Source organism: Lutra lutra, chromosome 10 (assembly GCF_902655055.1).
Source record: "Lutra lutra chromosome 10, mLutLut1.2, whole genome shotgun sequence".
NCBI lineage: Eukaryota > Metazoa > Chordata > Mammalia > Carnivora > Mustelidae > Lutra > Lutra lutra.
The window spans coordinates 40,870,713-40,890,849 of record NC_062287.1 but is presented as its reverse complement, the minus strand read 5'-3'; the positions used below and the strand labels follow the sequence as shown (position 1 = coordinate 40,890,849).

Below are 20,137 nucleotides of genomic sequence, written 5' to 3'. Positions count from 1 at the left end.
GATCTACTAGATGAAGAAATCGTAAAACCAGCACATATTTGTTTTATCTGGATAGCCCAGGGTTACCTAAAATTTTAGAACTAACTTCAGTGCACCATTTTGTTCCTTCCTAAAAGCTCTGGAAGTTGATTCTTCTACCCCTTCCCCCTTAACTTGACATTTTTCTACTTCCAACAGTTTCTCTATATTCTCAAGATTGGTTCTCAAGATTGTATTCTCAAGCTTCTCAACCAATCTGTATTCTCAAGATTGGTTATAGGTGTGAATAGAAAATCGAAATATTCCAGAAGTTTTTTCAAAAATTTTTTATACTTCTATCTATCTTATATAATGAAATGCATTTTAAATAGAATTCCAGGTATTACAGTAACTCAAATATATATATGTATTTGTAAATACATATGTGTAAATGTATGTATGTGTAAATACGTAATTTGTATTTTTAAAAAATCCCTGATCTTAATTAGTTGCTGGTCTGCTTAGCTCCGTATAGAGAACAAGTTCTAAAAATGGAAAAATTGAGTCTGCCGGAATTCCACTAATTGCAACTCATCTACTGAAAACACATATAGAAGCTGAGATTGTAAAGATCTGTTTGAAGGCACTGGAAAACTAACAAGGCAATGAAAGGACACATAGAAGTGAATGCCACATAGAAATGACACACAATGAAGGACACATAGAAACGTTGCTTTTGGGACATATGGGACCATATTGTCCCTAAGGTATTGGTGCATTCCAGGAAAGCATCTGTGAACCAAGGAAGGGGAAGAATGCTTAGTCTTGAATGTTTAAGGACAAAAAGTAGAGTTGAAGGTTATTCATTGGGAGAATGTCATGGGAAATCACAAGCACTCTGGACAGAAACACCAAATGGATACATTATAGGATTAACAAAGAGATACAAATAGAACTACCTTTAAGGACTGAAAGCAAAAATTTACATTACCTTATTCCCTGAGATTATATTTATGTGATCCAAATGGCTAGTGCCTCTAGCCATCTGCCAGAAGCAAATGTAAATTTTCTCTGAAGGAAGATAACATTATACTTAGCCTCTAGTCTCCCTCCCCCCACTATATCTAAGAAAACGCAATGTTCATGACTCAAACAAAAATAATCAGGCACTTAAGGATAGGAGATGAGGCCAAAATCCAAGCAAACAGAAAAGACAAATCATTAAGGTCTTGAAATAAAGGATTATTACACAGAGATTTTAAAATAACTATTTTGAATGCATTAACAGAAATAAAAGTGTCAAAAATCTGTTAGAGAATGGGAAACATTTTTTGAAAAGGAAATTTCTAGAACAGGAAGGTACAACAATAAAAAGTGAGAATTTTCAGGGTTTAACAGTTGTTAGACACAGATGAGGAAGGCACTGCAAGATGGGACATGCAAAAATACTGGGGATGAAGCATAGAAACACAAAATGCTATGTATATTAAAGGAGAGCTACTGGGGATGCTGATTTTAAAGAGTCAGTGATATGTGTAACTGAATTTCTAGGATATGACCTTGTATATGAAGGACAGAGAAGAGGGAGAGAAAGGAAGAGAAGGAAGAGAAGGGAAAAGGATAAAGAATAAAGAATAAAGCAGAAGCAATACTTCCTATAATAAGGACTGAAGCTTTTTGTTTTGTTTTGTTTTGTTTTGTTTTTCAGGAGGAAGAAAGAGTGAGCTGTAGATGCAAGAAGTTTTATGAATCTGAAGTGTGTTACAGGGGCATCTGGGTGGCTCAGTGGGTTAAGCCTCCGCCTTCGGCTCAGGTCACAGTCTCGGGGTCCTAGGATTGAGCCCCAAATCGGCTCTCTGCTCAGCAGGGAGCCTGCTTCTCCCTCTCTTTCTCTTCCTGCCTCTCTGCCTACTTGTGGTCTCTCTGTCAAATAACATTATTCATAGACTAAGGATGACTCAGAAAGAGTCTGGGCAAAATAGCCATGTAATAAATTTCAAGAGACTTACTGTATTATTGTATTAGCTCATCTAACTCAACAACAGTATAGACACTATATTATTTTTTCTTCTAATTTACAAATGGGAAATTAGGATTGAGTAATGTGGATTTTTTTCCCCCAAGTTCACACAGAGACTAAGAAGTGCCTCTAGAACTGCAATGTTTGTTTGATATAACAACCCAAACTCTAAACCATTCTATTCTACAATACTTCAATCATGTTGACATATAAATTTTAGTTCAAAAATTATGACTTTCAAGGTCCATCATTTCATAAATACTATTATATATCCACATAAGTGCTGTAGTTCTTTCTATTCACCCACAAATCCATTAACACACATATATTTATTTATGCCTTCAAAGAAGTATACACTTTTATAGGTGTTTGGGTTACATTAGTGCCAACTGTGAAGAGTCTGAGATTTTTTCCCTACTTGGAAGCTAATCAGTTAACCTGTCATGATTTCATAGATGTGGACAAGGAAGAACTCCTGGACCAAAGACAAAGGAATTTATTATTTCTAGAATAGCAGGCAATATAAATGTGTGTTGGCACCAACTCCCTTAGTCCTAAAGACATACAGAGAGGCAGGGAATGGCTTCAGAGCAATCCGTGCACACAGTGGGTTTGCATTACTCCTGTGAAAGCCCAAATTCAGTCAACTCCAATCTTTTATAACAGGATGCCAGCAAACATGCCCAACTTTGACCTGCTGGGAGATACTATATTTATTATACTGGGAAACAAATAAACAAAAACTTGCCCTCCATTTTCAAGGAAGATGCTATCTATCTATGATTTCTTCCAGGACTGTTTGCTATACAGGCATCCCTGAAAAAAATATTCCAGATCAAAAGGCTATAGTACCTCTGCTTATAAGAAGTATAGAAATGAAAATGACCTGGGGCACCTGGGTGGCTCTTTTGGTTGGGTGGCCAACTCTTGATTTTGGCTCAGGTCATAATCTCAGGGTGGAGCCTGCTTAATAGGTGTCTCTCCCTTCTCCCTGTGCCCCTTCTCCCACTCGCTCTCTCAACAAAACAAAACAGCAAAGAAAAAACTGAAAATGGGCCATGCAGACCTCTCTCAATAATTAATGGACAGACAAAAGTTCTTTCTGGTGAAGCTTATACTCTAAGACAAAAACAGTAAATATAATAAATAAGTTTTTAGATTAAATACAATCAGTGTTAGGTGGGGAAAAGAGTAGGTAAAGGAGGCTGGGAGATTAGGCGAGTGCAATATAAATTTTGGTTGATCAGACTAAGTCTAGATGAGAATGTAAGATGAGCAAAGAATCAAGCTATTGAAGGAAAAATTTTTCCTTAGTATTGCATTCTCACTTGCTTTTATATTAATTTTGTTGTTCTTGGGAAGAATGAATACACCTAAAAGAAAACAAGCTCATAATTGTTGTTGATTGTAAATGAAGTCTTCACAAGAGGGTTGTTAAGAATATAGAGGAGGAAACCTCTCTTAACCAGCATTTTTGTATATGGAGTTTATTAGACATAGGAGCATATACATAGATTTGGGGTTTGATTAACAGCTATATTCAAGTCCCCAAAACTTTGAGCTTGGTAAAGCAATTCTGAATTCCCAAAGTACATTGGCCTATTTTATAACCCTTTTGGTACCCATTCTCTTATAAATGAGAAACCAATTTTCTCAAGAGAAGCAAACAAACAAAACCTCCTTTTGAGTCCCCAGAGATTCAAGCTGACTTTGCAAGCCAAGCCCAGGAGGTGAAAGTGTTTCTAATCTTGGCAATGTACATTTTCCTTGCTTGTGAGATCTTTTCTGGTCATTACCCATGATGCTCTCTCAACTCACAGTTAATTCATCCAAACTGGCTTGCATCCTCTGGGACCCAACAGGGAAGTTTGGGCCTACTTATGGCTGCAGGAAATGCTATTCTGTGTATTTTCAGTGAACAAGAAAATGATGGCTTGGATACTGTAAAATCCTGCAGTCCCTTGAGGACAATATACTTCACATAAGGCAGGATGATAAAAAGATACAACAGATTTTTACACTGATCCACCAAAGTGAATTCTGAGGCATAATATCATTATGGGAAATTTACACCACCATGTAATAGTATATATATATATATACACATATATATATATATATATATGGCTTATATACATACCCGAATTAGGTTTAAGGATTTGGTGAAAATTAATGTGCTTCGTATAACTTACTAAAATAAATGTCCTGCTGACTCAGCACCAGGAAGATTACTTGCTTGACAGAGAGTGTAAGAAATATAGTTCTGGGTACAGAAATATCTTTTTATCACTTATTTTTCAAAATAAAGTTATATTTATAGCCAGAAGTTTTACAAACTCTATAGATTCTGTAGCTGCTAACTCCTAAAACGATTGCCTAAGGGTGCAATATTTCTGAAGTGTAAATTAGGCTTTCGGTTTCTGTCAAAAGTTGCATCAGTATTTTCTTACACATATGAACACATTGATTTGCATTCTCAGAAAAAGGCAGCCACCACTTATCACAGAGAAAAATGGAAGCCTAGTTTTCATCTGCAAATCATAAGAAGGACATAATGGTGGATGTTGTTGTGTAAAGGACTGTAAAATTAATTGTGTTCCAATTTATCTAAGTATTTTACATTTTGTGGAACTGACTCTTAGCATTTTCATCATATTCTACTGCACTAGAATTTTGGCATTGAGGAATTAGTCTTGTAAAATCAAATAAATCTACTATCTAAAGAACATGATTTTCAAATTTTTGTATATTTTTATAATATTACATCATGTCTCAACACACTCTGAGATAATCCACTGGACTATAGTTAGCATTCATAAACATGAGAAACTGGAAGAGGATAGCATATTAGAGAGGCTATGTTTAGGATGCCGGAAGACAGCTCTACTTTAAGAATGTAATTTCTTAAAAGTTTGCCTATCTCCTGAATTGGGACCCTGAAATTTTTCAGACATCATAATGTGAGGAAAATGTAAGGATAAGGAATGCACCAGGAATTATACAGGGAAGCCCAAGAATGCAGTCCCTGAGAGAATGGGAACTCTTGAGGTAAGCCTTATGATCATCCTTGTTTCTGTCTCCACAGTATTTCTAAATGTCTACAGCAAGATGGAGTCCAAGTAGGACAGTAGTTCTGCTGTGAAGAATGAGAAATCAGACTTTGTAGCTACTGATGGGACTTTTTTTTTTTTTTTTGAATTTTGTAGAAGCCTTTATTTCAGTGATCAAAAGAATGCAGTAAATGGAGTCTACACTGATTAACATTAGGCATGCTTCTCTACTTGAAACTGCTGTTAGTTTCTGACTGGCCTAAATCTTTATCACCTATTTAGGCACATCTTTGAAATTTTTGGACTCTGATTACAGGGTAAGTAAGCTTCTTCCTTGTGGCAGTTTAGTAATGAGAATTATGCTCACTTGCTAGATTCCTTTATAACTAAAGGTCTCTAGACACTCAGGCTACCTGTACTACCTTGAGACCATACCTTATACATTAAAGTAAGTCACAGGGGTGCCTGGGTGGCTCAGTGGGTTAAAGTAAGTCACAGCATAAGGGAAGGAGAGAATCTAGAAGGCTCAGTGTATTGTTTGAATATCCCATAGATTTTTTTTCCAGCACTGATAGTCAAAATACTAGATAAGGAGGCCTACAGTTAAGTACCAAATTACTCTTCTCCCACTGTTGCCCTTTCTGAGACAAAAGGTGTATATCCAATCTCCCCAGAAATCTGAAATGAATCCACACAAATGACAGATTTTACCTTATGTGGTCCCACAATCAAATTATAGAAAGCAGTTCCACTATCAAAATTATAGGGAGCAATTAATGGGACTTTGAGAAAGCATAGTCCCACATACAGTAATATGCATCTATTAGAGTTTTCCATTCATTTTCACAAGATTAGCATTAAAAAACACAACCAAGTACACATATGACCCTCAAAACCCCCCCAACGCCCCCCCCCCCCATGCACACACACACAGCGTGTGCGTGTGTGGAGTGCAGCAAAGAACTGGACAGGAGGGTCCCTCTACCCCCATAGCTGAAGTCTAGGTTTGCATACACAGAGTGAGACTATGCAAGGCTTAGTAGAAAGCAGTTGCATTATAGGACAGAATTTGTAAGAGCAGAGACTTGCCCCCATCAGGACAGAAAGAATCCCTTAACACTAGGAAAAAACTGAGACACAAGAAAGGCTTACCTTTAGGAATAAGGATGTCTCAGGAGTACAAGCTACTCTAAACATCGCCCCCTCCCCAACAAGTTCTCAAGGCAAACTCAGATGATCTAAGGAAAGACCAAGTCTGGAGTTTGAATCTGATTACAGTGACTTGGACTTGCTGCAAATTTATCCTGACAAAGGATAAAACCAACATTACACAATGTAAGCTTATCAGCAATTATTGAACTGCCTAATACAACAAAACTCAGAAACTTTCAGAGGAAAACAATGGACACAGTACCTTTAAATTATGTCATAATTAATGTCTGGTACACATGAAATAAGACATGGAAAGAAACAGAAAAAATGCAATCCATAATCAAAAGAAGTCCAAAAACAGGGAAAAAAAACCCCAACCCCATAAAATGTACAAATGTTTTGAACTCCTATATCAAAAAGGAAATATATTTATGATGTATGTTCAATAAGCATATGCAAATATCACACTATCATTAGTAACAGAAGAAATACAAATTAAGACCACAATTAATCACTACTTTACACTAAAATAAAAGTACAATAATGCCAAGTATTGGCAAAGATGTACTGCAACTGGGAATCCTCACACGTTGGTGGGGATTGTGTAAAGTACTCTAATGAGGTGGAAACTAGTTTGGTAGTTTCTTATACATTCACCATATTATTCACCAATTCTACTCACTCACAGATTATTCTAAAGGAATGAGAAGTTATATCCACAAAGAAGGCTGTGATCAGAAGGAGCAATCAGCGATCAGAGAACAGATCTTCAAAATTTGGAGGAGAGACCTTTTTGCCTACTCTTGCTCCTAAAAGCTATGTTCAAGCTGTTCCAGGAACACGTGCACAGCTGTCTATGTGGGGGCTGGGGTAGGTAGCTGCTACAGAGCTAAGAGCTGAAATTGCGGGACATCAGCCACGATTTGCCTCCAAGTCTTTTTCTGCTAAGTCATAAGCTTCAATAGACTCCAGACTGCCAAAATTGTTACAACATACAGATTCTGCCAGTGCAATCGTTGTAGAGGTTGGAAGACGGTTTCCTGGTACCTCACACTCCGCCATCTTTCAAGAATCCTGTTCCTCACACTAACTGGTTAATGAAGGTTTAAAAAAAAATTTTTTTTTTCTCAGGAATTAACAACGTGGCTGGGATATATTATCTTTTTAATGTATTTCTTGAATTTGATTTGCTGGCGCTTTATTTAGAATTCACGGAATAGTTTTCCTTTCTTGTAATATCTTTATAAGTTTTATGAAAGGTTTATGAAAGGAGCTTTGAGGTCTTTTTTTCCGTTTTCTAAAGTACTCTGATAAAACTGATGTTAGTCTATAAAAGCTTAAGGAATTTACTGATGAAGCCATCTAGGCCTGGAGATAATGTTGTGGTAAGTTCTTAGTTATAGATTCCATAAGTAAGCATATATTATAGCATAATATTTATTTAGATTTTCTAATCCTTCTTGATCATTTTTGACAATGTATTTTTCTAGTCATTCAACAACTGCATCCAAATTTAAATTTTGCTATGTTGAAGTTTTACATTAAAGTAATACACTCCCATTATCTTTTTTTCTTCCATTATCTTTTTAATGATTTTAGAATCAGTATTCAAGTCATCATTTTCTTCCAACTATGGTCTTCCACTTTTTTCTGTTGGGTTACAGGTTTAGTCAAATAACTTTTGTATTTGTTGATATTCTTAATTACATGTTTGTTTTTTGTATCATGGTTTCTTAATTCCCTTTTCTCAAAAAGTTGTCCAGCTTCTTCGGATCATAGATTTTCAGTCTATAACCCTTTTTTATACCTACAAATTTCTCTCTAAACCTGACTTTATTTGAAACCCACAAATTTTTTGATATTTCATATCAAAATAGATTTCCATTAGAATTGTTCTTTGATTCATATAGTATCTAGATATATATTGTTCAATTTCCAAACATTTGGGGATTTCCTTATTATCTTTTATTATTTATTGTAACTTTTACTCTATTCAGAAAACAATCTATATAATTTAACTCATTTAAAAACTGTTGTGACTATTTTATGACCTGACTTGTTATCAATTTGATAATCCCTCCAACTTCATTTAAAAATATTCTGTAACATGGGATGCCCGGGTAGCTCAGTCAGTTAAACCTCTGACTCTTGGTTTTGGCTCAAAGCCATGATCTCATGAGTCATGAGATAGAGGCCCGCATTGGGCTCCATGCTCAATGCACAGTCTGCCTGGGATTTGCTCTCCCCTTCCCCCTCTGCCCCTTCCCCAGTACATACCTTCTCTCTCTAAAATAAGCAAAATCTTTTAAAAACTGTTCTGAAACTCTTCTGTAGAGTGTTTTCTTCTCTGTAGCGCTTTCTATAATGAAATGTATTAATTGTCTTAAAATTTTCTATAGGTTTTTGACTTTCCATCTGCTTAAACTATCCATAATTAAAATGGATATGTTGGCCACACTAACCCAAAAGAAAAGAGAGAAAGCCCAAATTAATAAAATTATGAATGAAAAGGGAGAGATCACAACTAACACCAAGGAAGTAGAAACAATCATCAGAAGTTATTATCAACAGTTATATGCCAATAAGCTAAGCAACCTAGATGAAATGGATGCATTCCTGGAAAACTATAAACTCCCAAAATTGAACCAGGAAGAAATTGACAACCTAAATAGACTGATATCTAATAACGAGATTGAAGCAGTGATCAAAAAACCTCCCAAAAAACAAGAGCCCAGGACCTGACTGATTCCCTGGGGAATTCTACCAAACTTTCAAAGAAGAAATAACACCTATTCTCCTGAAGCTGTTTCAAAAAAATTGAAGCAGAAGGAAAACTTCCAGACTCTTTCTATGAAACCAGCATTACCTTGATCCCCAAACCAGGAAAAGACTTCACCAAAAAGGAGAATTTCAGACCAATATCACTGATGAATATGGATGCTAAGATTCTCAACAAGATCCTAGCAAACAGGATCCAACAGCACATTAAAAAGATTACCCACTATGACCAGGTGGGATTCATTCCTGGGCTACAAGGATGGTTCAACATTCACAAATCAATCAATGATAGAACAAATCAATAAGAGAAGAGAGAAGAACCACATGGACCTCTCAATTGATGCAGAAAAAGCATTTGACAAAATCCAGCATCCGTTCCTGGAAACGCTTCAAAGTATAGGGATAGAGGGAACATTCCTGAACTTCATCAAATCTATCTATGAAAAACCCACAGCAAATATCATCCTCAATGGGAAAAAGCTTTCAGTCTTCCCGTTGAGATCAGGAACACGACAAGGATGCCCACTCTCACCAATCTTGTTCAACATAGTATTAGAAGTCCTAGCAACAGCAATCAGACAACAAAGAGAAATAAAAGGTATCCAAATTGGCAATGAAGAAGTCAAACTCTCTCTATTTGCAGATGACATGATTCTTTATATGGAAAACCCAAAAGACTCCACCCCCAAACTACTAGAACTCATACAGCAATTCAGTAATGTGGCAGGATACAAAGTCAATGTACAGAAATCAGTGGCTTTCTTATACACTAACAATGAAAATACAGAAAGGGAAATTAGAGAATCGATTCCATTTACTATAGCACCAAGAACCATAAGATACCTGGGAATAAACCGAACCAGAGGTAAAGGATCTGTACTCAAGGAACTACAGAACACTCATGAAAGAAGTTGAAGAAGACACAAAAAGATGGAAGACCATTCCATGCTTTTGGATTGGAAGAATAAACATTGTTAAAATGTCTATACTGCCTAGAGCAATCTATACTTTTAATGCCATCCCAATCAAAATTCCACTGGTATTCTTCAAAGAGCTGGAGCAAATAATCCAAAAATTTGTATGGAACCAGAAGAGACCCCGAATCGCTAAGGAAATACTGAAAAACAAAAATAAAACTGGGGGCATCACGTTACCTGATTTCAATCTTTACTACAAAGCTGTGATCACCAAGACAGCATGGTACTGGCATAAAAACAGACACATAGACCAGTGGACCAGTGTAGAGAGCCCAGATATGGACCCTCAACTCTATGGTCAGTTAATCTTCGACAAAACAGGAAAAAATATACAATGGAAAAAAGACAGTCTCTTCAATAAATGGTGCTGGGAAAACTGGGCAGCTATATGTAGAAGAATGAAACTCGACCATTCTCTTACACCATACACAAAGATAAACTCAAAATGGATAAAAGACCTCAACATGAGACAGGAATCCATCAGAATCCTAGAGGAGAACATAGGCAGTAATCTCTTCGATATCAGCCACAGCAACTTCAAGATATGTCTCCAAAGGCAAAGGAAACAAAAGCGAAAATAAACTTTTGGGACTTCATCAAAATCAAAAGCTTCTGCACAGCAAAGGAAACAGTCAAGAAAACAAAGAGGCAACCCACAGAATGGGAGAAGATATTTGCAAATGACAATACAGACAAAAGATTGATATCCAAGATCTTTAAAGAACTCCTCAAACTCAACACACACACACCAGATAATCTTATCAAAAAATGGGCAGAAGATATGAACAGACACTTCTCCAATGAAGACATACAAACGGCTATCAGACACATGAAAAAATGTTCATCATCACTAGCCATCAGGGAGATTCAAATTAAAACCACATTGAGATACCACCTTACACCACTTAGAATGGCCAAAATTAGCAAGACAGGAAACAACATGTGTTGGAGGGGATGTGGAGAAAGGGGAACCCTCTTACACTGTTGGTGGGAATGCAAGTTGGTGCAGCCTCTTTGGAGAACAGTGTGGAGATTCCTCAAGAAATTAAAAATAGAGCTTCCCTATGACCCTGCAATTGCACTACTGGGTGTTTACCCCAAAGATACAGATGTAGTGAAAAGAAGGGCCATCTGTACCCCAATGTTTATAGCAGCAATGGCCACGGTTGCCAAACTGTGGAAAGAACCAAGATGCCCTTCAATGGATGAATGGATAAGGAAGATGTGGTCCATATACACTATGGAGTATTATGCCTCCATCAGAAAGGATGAATACCCAACTTTTGTAGCAACATGGACGGGACTAGAAGAGATTATGCTGAGTGAAATAAGTCAAGCAGAGAGAGTGAATTATCATATGGTTTCACTTATTTGTGGAGCATAACAAATAGCATGGAGGACATGGGGAGTTAGGAGAAGGGAATTGGGGGAAACTGGAAGGGGAGGTGAACAATGAGAGACTATGGACTCTGAAAAACAATCTGAAGGGTTTGAAGAGGTTGGGGGGGTGGGAGGTTAGGGGAACCAGGTGGTGGGTATTAGAGAGGGCACGGATTGCATGGAGCACTGGGTGTGGTACAAAAACAATGAATACTGTTATGCTGAAAATAAATTAAAAAATGATTATAAAAAAAGGAAAATTTGTATACAAAAAATAAAATAAATAAAATGGATATGTTAAGATCTTCCACTATGTAAATTTTTCTAATTTTTATTAGTGTTTTATATATTTAAGAGTTATGTTATATAGGCATATATGCATAGATGGATAGAGAGATATTTAGAAGTTTTTTTAAGCCTCCCATTGCATTGGTTGTGCAATATACACATATTATATATACATATACAATATACAATAATATACATATATTGGTTGTGACATATACCCTGCCTTATCGTCAGTGCTTATTGACTTAAAACATATTTTCACTTGTAGTACTATTGCCATAAAGGTTTTTGGGTTAATGTTAGTGAGACTTTTTTTTGCCATAATTTTGCTTTCTATCCTTATATATCCTTATATTTAAAGTATACAATATATAATTTTTTTTACAATATATAGTTTAAATGCATATCCATGCAATATATAGTTTAGGTTGTCATCCAACCTAACCATTTTATTCTGTCAAATGAATATAGTCCAAGTAATATTAACATGCAATTGATGTGTTAGAAAACAAATAGAAGAGGGATTAAAACCTATCTGCTTCTCCTGCATTTTACTTCTCTTTATTCCTTTTTCTCTGAAAAAGTATTTTTATTATAATTTTTATTATTCTTATTCTGCTATATAAGCTTAGATAAATTTATCTTGAAAGTTATACATTCGTTAATAATCTTTAAGATTTTATTAATTTGAGAGAGAGAGCACAAGAGAGAGCAGAGAGCACAAGTAGGGAGGCTGGGGTTGAGGCAGAGGCAGGGAGAAGCAGAATCCCCAATGATTAGAGAACTGAGGTAGGACTCAGTCCCTGGACCCTGAGATCATGACCTGAGCTACAGGTAGACATTTAATCGACTGAGCCACCCAGGTCACTCCCATTCTTTAATATTCTTATAGTCATTACCCTAAGGTGCCAGTTACTTAGCCACTGTCTCCTAATTCCAAAATTACTCACTTTTACTCAGTTCTCTCATGCTGGAGCTGGGCTGCTATAGGTTGCACTTCTGTTTTCAGAGAACTATCAGGGTTTTGCCTTACAGTGTGACTGAGAGGTAGAAGTAGGGGAGGACAGCATTTTCTCTACTATTTTTCTTGCTGTTACTGTGGGCATTTCTCCAGAAATGGCAGCAGCCATCGGTTCCAGTACATAATTTTTAAAAATATTACCAGATCCAGCTTCAGCATGATGCTCACACATACCACTGCCAGACAAAGCCCAGACCTTAGAAATCAGAGTTCCTGTTAAGTGAGGCCTCCGTGTACTCATCCTCGAGTACATTCATCACAGTCTTAACTCATAGGTTTAAAGAATAAATAATTTAAAGCATATCTAACACTTGGAATGGTACTATAAAACATTATAAGTATTATATAATATTAATCTATTTATATCAATATCTAACATATATATGTACATGATTATATATGTATACATATCCATCCCTTGACCTTGAAAGATATACTCTATAAAAAGTGATTACACAATCCTATTTATTATGAATTTCCTCGGTTATATTTTTGACATTTGAAGAAGTAATTGATGTTCCAGAATCATCATCACCGAAGCCAGATCTCATTGTTATATGGAGTATAGGTTGAACCAAAAGAGAGAGATTGGACAGAGTAGGGACTATCTCAGACATCACCTAAAAGTTGATTTTGTTTGTTTTAAAAATTTTTTTTAAAGATTTTATTTATTTATTTGAGAGAGAGACAGTGAGAGAGAGCATGAGTGAGGAGAAGGTCAGAGAGAGAAGCAGACTCCCCGTGGAGCTGGGAGCCCGATGCGGGACTCGATCCCAGGACTCCAGGATTATGACCTGAGCCGAAGGCAGTCGTCCAACCAACTGACCCACCCAGGCGTCCCGATTTTGTTTGTTTTAATGTGTCCTAAAGACAAAGTACTGAAAAACAGTTCCTTTTGAGTTTCTAGCTAATTAAATCCAAATGAGTTTAGTCAATAATAGTCACTAAGTTGTTATTATTGTTTTTTGATCGATGGACAGAGTTCTTCTTTTGTCAATTGAGCTATCATTAACTTACTGAAATTTACCCCAATCTTCCCAGACCCACCATCCCCCACCCCAGTCTGAAGTAGAAGAGTATTGTAATAATTCAGCAAGGATATTTGAAATGAGAATATGAAGTTTTAGGTTCTAATTTCATAGGTGCCATTTCTTAGGTCTGGTGCTTCTGGTGGATCAGAAGCCATTGACATAATCTGGGAGCTTGTTAGAAATGCAGAGATGCAATTTTCAAAACAGGAAGATTTGGATTTTTTGAAATTACCAAAATTCACTGGAATTGTGAATATGGTGAGTGATGGAGAAATGGATTTCCTTGTACATGACTTGAACTAAGAAAATATGACTCTTAAAAAAGTGATTACTTTTTTAAAAAAGGCTAAATAAATTTAAAGTAAATAATCATATCTCATCCTTAGAGATAGTATAAGCAGAACTTATCACTTTTGGAATCCTCAGAAAATTGTGACTATTAGAGGAGTTGTGAAATTATACATAAGAAATATACTACATATCTTTATAGGTTCATGCGTTAATAGGTAAAATAAATAAAGATTTTTCACTTAAAATTCATTAATCAGAGTAAAAACATGGGCAAGTTTGACTACTACATGTGATTTTCAAATGAATATTTAAAACAATGCCAAGCAGCAATCACTCATATTGAGTCTTGACTTCAAAGGCCAATTTGTATTCAAAGAAAATGTTATTCATAGCAAGAATTTTAAATTATAGTGTGAAAAAAATTTTGCTTCAGTTATAAAACAAACTATACAAGTTGTTGAGAGAATGGCAGAGATTTCAAGGAACATAATGTATAGAATTAGATAAATTATTTAAGGTTAGTTCCTAATTAGGTTTAACAACATCAATAATTAACAATTCCCCAAACTCAACAAAAGTGCTTTATTCTTTTCAAAGAGCTTTTTATTTCCTTATTAGATGCTCACATCAAATCCCCAAGGTTACTTGGGAAAATGTTACCCTCATTTATAGGGTAAGAAAACTGAATGGTGGAGACATCTGCAGACAACTTGTTTTTGAGTACTATCATCTGTCATCACAGGATTACAATGGAATTAATGTTACAATTAATTAATTGTTATCTCAGTGCCTACCTCATAATCTGTGAGATATCCCGACATTTCACTGCATGCACCTCACTTTTGTCTGGATTCACACACCTTATAATAGTCTATGAAATCAAGTTTACAAATCTACCACAATTAAACAGAAGAAACAAGAAAAAATCAACAAAAACCTAACTATCATGACTAGATGGTAAGGAGTCACCACAAAGGAGAAAATCTGTCAGTCATTTTAGGATAAACAAAAGGAAAGCATGCTCTGAACTAAAACAATAAGCATCTCACTGGCCCGCAGAGAGGGAGAGGGAGCGTGAAGGAAAGAAAACACAGACACCCCCAGGAAGGAAGAGAAAATGAAAGCACTTTCCAGTGAAAAAAATTAATATGCATCGCTCCCTTTGAAATCAGATACACACCACAGGAAGGCATTGGGCAGCCAGGCGACTAGCCACTGCCAACATTTTAAAGATTAAAAAAATACTGGGGCGCCTGGGTAGCTCAGTTGCTAAGCGTCTGCCTTCGGCTCAGGTCATGATCCCAGGATCCTGGGATTGAGCCCCACATCTGGCTCCCTGCTCAGCGGGAAGCCTGCTTCTCCCTCTCTCACTCCCACTGCTTCTGTTCCCTCTCTTATAAAAGAAAAAAAAAATTTAAAAAAATACCAACAACCTTAATATGGGCAGAAAAATATCTGGAGGGACAAGCACAGAGGCAGTCTTAGCAGAAAAATACTGCTTTCTTTCATCATCACAATCTTCATCAGTATTGTTAATATTTTGAATGTACTAGGTTTTATGTCAAGAGCTTTAAAAACATTGTCTACTTTGTTCTACAATGCAGTTTCATGAGGTAATCTATTGTTTTGTGTTCTATAGATAAGAAAACTGAAGAGCTGAGAAATTGAGTAATTTGCCTAAGATTAAGTAATCAAATGGATTACAGTCTGTGTCTCCTCTAGCAAAAATTTCACGCTTCTACCTTCAAAACAAATTTCCTTTCGTAACATTCATAAATATGATGGCGCACTTAACAGCAACTGCAGTTTATCCCAGGAAAGCAGATCACTTTTATAGGAGACCTCCTGTGACTCACATTGGAATTGCCCTCAGAACAATGGCTTCCCAGTGTGAGAGGAAGACTGCATGTAAATGCTACCTTAAACTTATGGAAGTCAATACTTGAATCATACGTCTTGACTCTTACTATGGACTGCATGTTATGTCCCCCCAAAATTTATACCTTGAAATCCTAATCCCCAATGTGATAGTTTTAGAATGTGGGACCTTCTTGGAGGTGATTAGGTCATAAATGTGGAGTCTCCATTAATGAATTAGTACTTTTATAAAAGAGGCCTCAGAGAGCTTTTTCAACCATTTCTGCCATCTGAGTGCCCAGTAAGCAGATGGCTGTCCATGGACCGAGAAGTAATTCTCACCTGACACCAATCTACCAGTTGTCTTGATCTTGGACTTCCCAGCCTCTGGAACCACAAGAAATTAATACGGGCTGTTTATATGTGGCAGTCTCTATGATATTGTATTATGGCACACTGAATGGAGTAAGACAACCCTCTACCATATTAAGTGAGGATTTAGAACTTTTCCTTGTTCACGAATTCAGAATCTTTAATTAAGGAACTTAGAAACTGTCAACACTCATTATTACCAAATCATTCTTACATTCTATATTATTCTTGACTTTTTATTAAATCTTAGCCTTATTAAGAGTAAATACCTAGGATTAACCCTGCGTTTTGCTATTATTACTGATAATTCTACATACTGTTTTTCCTATATTGATTATGTATCTCTCAGAGGAAAATTCAAACCGTATTTAAAATATTCAAACAGTATTTAAAATATTTCAGTATTTTAAGATTTTTAGTTTACCTATATATAATTTTATATACAGCTAATATATACTTGAGCTTTCTAACTATTTGAGACGATTTTTAATTCTGCTAAAATGTTTCCATATCTTACCTTTTTTCATCTTTGGCTATTATCTTCACATCTAAGTCTATGCACTATGATTATATGACCTTATTTCAGAGAAGCCATACTTTTTCCTATCCTAATCAGGATGGCAAGTCATTTTATAATATCTTTTTTAATATAACCTTTGAACACTTCATGTGCCAGGACCCACGTAGGTGCTAGTGATGGAAGGGGTAATAAGACTTAAATCCTACTCTCAGGGAATAAGCAGTAAACAAAAGTGGGAGACTCAGACCAGTCACACTGATGGCCCTTCTGTTGTTTTTATTTTATACTATCCCTTCACAGCTACTTGTGATGGTGAATTTTATGCATCAAATTTGACTTGGGCCACCAGGTGTCCAAATATTTGGCCAAATATTCTAATGTTAGCATAGAATATATTTATGAGTGTGTCCTTGGATGAAATTAACATTTAAGTTAGTAAGCTGAGCAAAGCAGAATGCTCAGTGCTGGCTGATGCCCTGTATGTGCACAGCTGGAATGGCCAGCCTCATCTGCACATGGCAGTAGGGGTCACCTTGTAGGGACCTAGGCTGGCGGTTTGTACCTGAGCACCTGCACAGGCGCCTGGGCTAGGACCTGGGCTCTTGTGAGAAAAAAGAGAGAGAGGGAATGGACGGATTTGGGTGGCTGGTTCCCACAAATGTGAATGCCCTTGGGACAAAAATTGTTGAAGTCTGTAGGGGGTCCAAGGCATTTACTAGCCATTAAAGTGGCAAAATCTGCAGGGCTGGCTGCAGAGCAAATCCATGAACCTCCATAGCTCCCACTATGTCACCGCTATTGGTAGCCCCTGCTTTTCATTTTATTCCTAGATCTCTCCATAGTTCTCAGCTTTGCTGGAATGAAACTGAGGTGAGACCTTCATGTGGTGCCCTGAAAGTCTGAGGAAACTGCCACCCAACCCATTCTTCTGTTTCTAATCAAGGGAGCTCTTTTTAGCTGAGAAGTTCCCTCTTAGCACAGTGCAGTGCTGCCTTGGAGACAGGATGACTGCAGGCAAGTGAAATGGTCTTCCTTCTAGTAGGATTGCCTTCTTAGCAGTCATTCTCAGGTCTTTTGTTGTTGTTGTTGCAGTGTTTTGCTAAAAGTTTCCTAAGAGCTGCTTTTGGTCTGGGATAGCTGTCAGGCTTTGGGGGAAGATGGAGGCAGGTTTTCATTTGGGCGACAGGACTCAATGAATCCTTTCTCTCTCTGTCACACACACACACACGCACCCCTGGTTTTGTATTAATGATGAACCCTAATACAGGCTATGTTTTTATTTTTCTTTTTCCTTTTATACATTAAGTAAAGAAATCTGTCCAGCTTTTCTGATTGTGCACAGATTAATTGTGGCTTGTCATTAGCAGCTCTCATTACCCACTTTGGTGTGTCAGATCAAATACAATTCCTGGTCATATAAACCTGAATTTTATATGGTACTTGTGATAATTACGTCTTATGGAAAGAGAAGTTGACATTCAGAATATGACTTGACAGCTTATATAAGTCTACCTAGGGTGAAAAAAAAATGGGCTGATTATGAGGGGTGCAAATGTTGTTGTTCCTATGGCATTTCCATTTCTCAGTGAATTAATCATTCACCACTCTGAATTTATAAGTGTCTTAGGAGCTTGCTTAAAGTGTTTCTACCTCTGAGATATTAATGTACTCCTGGTATGCTGATAAAATCAATGTGCTGAGCCAGCAAAGGGCCGTATCTGAAGCTTAATAAATTCATCAAGATAATGAATTTAATCCCTACAGGCTTCTTGGCACCATTCTTGTGTGCACTTTCCAGCCAGAGAGGTAGAGGAACCCACAATTCTCTAAATAAGGGGACTAATCACTTAGTTTTCTTTTGAAATTTCTACCAATGGATGTAGAATGCAGAAAAAGAGAGAAAAATCAAAGAAAATAGGTATTCCAACAGTATGAATAATTTAATGTCTAATTTGTTTAATTAAAAAAATAGAAGGTAAATAATCCCTAAAGACTGACCTATGTAATTATACAGTGAATAATAGCATAATTAGCACTAGAATACAAAATCATCAAGGGTGGTAGTGGTAATTAATTCAATTCTGTATTCCTAGAGCCAAGCATGATATCCAGCACATAGCAGATGCTTAATAAATATTGTGGAAGGGACAAATATTTTAACAATAGTGAACTATTAAAAGAGGACTGATAAACACATTGCCTGATTAAATATTTTTATTCATTACCTATGTTGGGCACACTCTCCCAGTATTTTTCCCTTTTCCCCTAGAATAAAATATCTAGATTTTAGTTGGTTACATGGTCATCAAGAATAAAGTTTCCATTTCATATTTTCTAAGTAGAGTCTCTAGGTAACAGTGTGCTAACCAATAAGACAGAAGTGTTCTGTAACAAATTCAAGAAATTATTTATAATCTTTTTTTTTTAACCCTTCTTTGCTTACATCCTTGAAATACAGACATGATGGTAGGAACTGTAGCTCCCGTTTTGGCCTATGTGGATGAGTGCAACATCTGGGGGTTGCAGAGAAATGAACTGTAAAGAGATGGAGTCTCTGAGACCATAATGTTACAGGGTCACCAGAGAAGAACCAAACTGCTTACCTCTTAACTTTTATATGTGAAAGAAATAAACTTAAAGAGTCGCTCTCATTTTATTGCATTTAATGCTCACAGCTGCACATAACTTTACAGAGCTGAACAAACACACCTAATAGAAAACAGCAAGGGGAATTTCTGCTTTATTGTGTTATATCTACTAAAACCTGACAGCAGGGCTAGTGAGAAAGGACACCACAGAAATGCCTTCAGAAGTTAGAATTCAGCTGTGGCTCGAGTGTATTTGTGCACAGAAACAGAAGCAGAGCAGGCCACAGATGGTTTGATGAAAAACATCAGCATGATGGAACAAGAAAAGAAGAAGAAGAGCCAAGAAGGACAGGAGATACACATGCTTAGTTGTTCTCTATTGTTTTCAATTACATAAGCCCCTTCTTAGAAAATAAAGCATGAGTGAGGGATGGAGAGGAGAGCTAGTAGCATTATTTTGCATAAGTCTTAAGTCCCATTTTAGAAATCTGAGAATAAGAACAGAGTGATTCTCCAACATTTATAAGCTTAGGTAAAATAATGTGGTGCCATTTTCCATTGATATGTGAATGATTTTGTTTTTCTGGGTTCTCTCCCCAGTTGATCTTTTGAGTTTTCCTTCCCTGAAATTTGATCCAACAATAATTATTTGAACCAAAGTAGACACCTGACCCAAATGATCACTTCCCAGAAATGTGGAATCATGTAATGTAAGATAGAAGATGAATCAGACTTCACGAGGGCTAGATGGTAAATTCTGTACTCCAAGAGCTATGGAATGGCCAATTAAAGCTATGTTGACCATGAAGAAGTTTTCATTAGTTGCAGGGAGAGAACAATAGAGAAGATTCATG

At 36.6% G+C, this 20,137-nt stretch overlaps 1 long non-coding RNA gene across 1 annotated transcript in view; it reads left to right on the top strand.

Moving 5' to 3' along the window:
- Positions 1-17,703, top strand: part of LOC125078958 (uncharacterized) — a 33,808-nt gene extending 16,105 nt beyond the window's left edge. Inside the window, exons 2-3 of the long non-coding RNA XR_007121021.1 lie at positions 13,781-13,913; positions 17,526-17,703. This is a non-coding gene — a long non-coding RNA (uncharacterized LOC125078958). The remainder of the gene's footprint in view (positions 1-13,780; positions 13,914-17,525) is intronic.
- Positions 17,704-20,137: the final 2,434 nt, after the last annotated feature.